Source organism: Tupaia chinensis, unplaced genomic scaffold (genome assembly GCF_000334495.1).
Source record: "Tupaia chinensis unplaced genomic scaffold, TupChi_1.0 Scaffold000315_1, whole genome shotgun sequence".
NCBI classification, from domain to species: domain Eukaryota; kingdom Metazoa; phylum Chordata; class Mammalia; order Scandentia; family Tupaiidae; genus Tupaia; species Tupaia belangeri.
In genome coordinates this window covers 3,397,170-3,400,919 of record NW_006159808.1, presented here as the reverse complement: position 1 = coordinate 3,400,919, position 3,750 = coordinate 3,397,170, and the positions used below count along the sequence as shown (strand labels likewise).

General features: G+C 42.2%; 1 long non-coding RNA gene across 1 annotated transcript; it reads right to left on the bottom strand.

Annotated features, from left to right (window-relative positions):
* Positions 1-370: 370 nt before the first annotated feature.
* LOC102483504 (uncharacterized) lies at positions 371-1,493 on the bottom strand. Its single transcript, XR_003549804.1, has 3 exons — positions 1,380-1,493; positions 1,150-1,268; positions 371-1,067 (listed from the first exon to the last, which is right to left on the bottom strand). It is a non-coding gene; the product is annotated as an uncharacterized LOC102483504 (long non-coding RNA).
* Positions 1,494-3,750: the final 2,257 nt, after the last annotated feature.

Sequence of the window (3,750 nt, the reverse complement as noted above, 5' to 3'; positions counted from 1 at the left end):
ACTTTCAAGTAACGTACACTCCAACCTGTGTTTGGAGTCTCTGACCCAGGGGCTTAAAACTCACACCAGATGCATGTGTGTACATGCCCAAAATCCCACAAGGAGAATGAAGGAGAAGAGATCATGATGTGGTCAACCCCTCACCTGCCCGGGGGAGGAGGGATTTCTTGCTTTCTGTCTCTCTGCCTCTCTCAGTCTCTCCGGCAAGCATACATGCCCTACTGCAAAAATTTCTCTTAAAAAAGAAAAAAAAAAAGAAAGGAGTGGACTCTAATCCAATGTCAAATGTAAAAGCCTTGCTTCTCTGAAAGAGAGCATTTATCGGACAACGCAGATAAAGACGACGCAGAGCTGCACGTATTTACTGGGTGACTTACAGAGTTTATTGCCTTGAGGGCTGGCGTGGATACATTCTCTGGAAATACCCCAGAGTGCTCTAAAGAATTGGTATAATTCATCCAGAGCTTTTAGTTATTTCTGACATCTCCAATTTACTTGGCTTTCGTCCTGACACACAATACTTGGTTCTATTTCTGGCTGACACAAATAATATATAAATACTCATAAACACACACAAGTCATTTTAAATCCACATTAGACCTGTGAATCAGTTCAACAAAACCTGCATTTCATGTCATTGTGTCTTCGGATGCTTTTGATGTGCCATGAATTAATCACTGCACATTTACTGTTAGTCTAAGATATGTGTTCAGCACCAAACTTCTTTCTGGTCATGGTGCCCAGAACAGAACTGAGGGAGAATTATGGGCGTGAGCTCTGGAGTCTGAACTTTTGATCCTTCGCGAACTCACTGGGAGACTGGGGGAAACGACTTAGCTTTCCCCACTGCAGCGATGGGGCTGATGCCCGCTTCATAAGGCCATTGTGAGGATCCGAACAGCAACAGCCAGACAGCACGGAGACACGTCTGCCGTCCACCCTTTGTGCATCGGGACTGATGAGGCTCAGGTGTGGCGGTGACTGCCGTTAGGCACTGTGTTCTGGAAGGCTTCTCACTGCTGCGTTCCTCGCTGCTAAGAGTAAGACTTGATCTGGCCTGAAATAAACTGACCCCATGAGGCAATGAGCTGTAACGTACAGACACGAGTGAGCTAGAGTATCCGATTCACAGAATTTTTAATCTCATACCTTTACCCACAGTTTTCTGGGACTCGAAGTCTCCACTTGACATTTACTCATCTTCAAACACTAGCAACATTCAAAACTCCTTCTTGGTCATCAGTTTGGTTTTCTTCTGTAAGGTATCTCTTATAGTCAACACAAAAAGGAAAAAAGAGGCAGACCTTATTAGTTTTGCTCTACCAGGTTCACTTCGCAAGGAATGGCATATCTCCACTGGGCATCTTTGATACACGTACCAACTCCTTTGCTTCTGGGACCGCAGGTGTCCTGCCTCGTTACCTCATGAGAGTGAGAACATTCTTGAGAAATTCTTCCACCTAAGAAACCCTTTTCTCTCTCTTCTGCCAAAGGCCAAGAAAGGGTTTATAAGCTAGATGAGAAGGCTGGAAAGGAGAGAAATATTTTCCATCACTGTTAAATAATAATTAAAACAAAGTGCATACGAGTAACTTCTGGAGTTGGACTACTTTGGAGGAAAACAGTATTTACCAAGTCACATATGAGATCATTTGAGCGATCACATACACTTGATAGTTTTAAAACAGTTTAGGGAAAAGCATAACCACCCAGAGAAAGGGCTGCGAGGCCAGAATGCTTGGCAGGTTATTGGAGAGGCCTCATACCAATTTGCTGTCACTAGCGGCTTTGATAACTGGAGGACCCATTATAAATCTAATTTAACTTCATCTTCAGATAAGGTTTTCCAGGGCCCCAACCCCAAGCTTCAAAGCACATATCTACGTGAAAGTGTGAAGAGGGGCTCCTGTCCTCAGTACGAATTGCCTCCTTGACCTCACAGAGGGCAGTTCCCTATACACGTGCTCCTGTGACCGGCTGAGTGTGTCTTTCCCAAATCCTATTACAGACTGCTCATTCTTTTCTCCTAAATCCTGCACTTTTATGAGCAGGGTAGTTTATATTGGTGAGTACGCAGTCTCCTTGAAAAATCATGTTTTCTTTCTAGTACAATTTTTTTAAAATAATGATATGGCATACTTCCAATAAAATTAAACCTGCTGTTTAATTAAATAACGACTAATACCTACCCCTTTTCATGTTCAGATCAATCCTAATTTGGGTGGCTAGATAGTCAGCATATTTACACAGCACTCACCAGGTATTACATGCCATTTACATATGTAAATTACATATGCTATCATCAAACTGAGGCCCGGCTATAGAAAATCGGTGGTAAAAATCAGCCGAGAAGTGACCTGATGTTTGGAACCTGGAGATGATGAAACTGCATAGCAAAGAGAAAGTCAGGCTTCTATGTTTGTGTAAAGATTATGATGTTAGAAGTAGGAGAATACCCACTGCAAGAAGAAACTTCAGAAAAGTGATGTTTAGAATACAGGGAGAGAGCTCTCAGATCCCACTCCCAACACTGAAGCCAAGGCCGTATTTCTCGGTTGCAGCCAAGATCCACCCAAATGTGTCAGGTCTAAGATCTTCAGTCACTTAAACCTGCTGTAGAAAGACAGATTCCCATCCAGGGACTTGTAAGAAGATGCTTCAGTTTCTTTAAACTTGGTCCAAGGAAGCATGACTGCTATTCTGTTCCACTAAAACTCTTATCTTAACCATTCAAACTCACATTTCCAGATTGCTTTGGAAGTTTTTCTGCAGAAATTCAAAAGTCCAAGAACACCATTAATGTACTCTGCTTCTCATCAGTTATCTCCTCCTAATCCCATTATATTAATGAATAATAATTAATAATGCTTTCAGAATCCCAAGTGTTCTCAGTTACTATGAGCAAGATCAGATACTTATATCTTCTATATTTTAGATATAGCTTATTCAGCCCACCCTCAGGCTGGTCATTTGTGAGAAACTCTCAGAGAACTCAGTATAAAGTCAGACTCCAGAATTATGATTTATTACAGCAAAAGGATAAAAGCGAAATCAGCACAGGGAAAAGGCACACGGGATGAAGTCGGGGGAGGGGGGGACCAGGCACAGGCCGCTGAGGTCCCCTCCCAGTGGGATCTCACAGGGTGTGCCCAGCTCCCTGCAGCGAGCCATGACGAGCGTGCCACATGTGCCCGAACTTTGTTAGAGATGCAGGAACGGCTTTTCACTGGGGACTAGTCGTGTTAGCACACTTTGCCTGGCACATCCACACATTCCAGACCCCCAGAAGAAGAGCAAGCATTCAGCTTAAACCATATTTCCTACCAGTATTTTGGCAGAATGTGCCTCTTTTATGAGAAAAATGGTAGAAATTCACCTAAAACCCAAATTCTCGGATGCCAGCCAACAGCAGCTTTGCAAGTAGAACCTTCTCAGGATAATACTCAGGCTTCCTTTGCTAACTCTTTTATGTACATGTCGCATAACTTGCTTTTCTATAGGTTAGGAAAATAACTTAAAGAAGCCAAATTATTTTCTCATAATCACTATTAAAAGTTCCCATAAAGCATGAGTTTATAGTGGGGAAAAACCCCGGTTATCCTAGCTGATATTCTTTACAGTAGATTAGATAACATCTCATGTTTGACTAATTAAGGCTAATTTAAAGAAATTGAGATAACTAGTAATCAATAATTGGGTTCTTTTCATCCTTTATATAGCAAATAATCATACCCCTAGATTGGCCCTTTC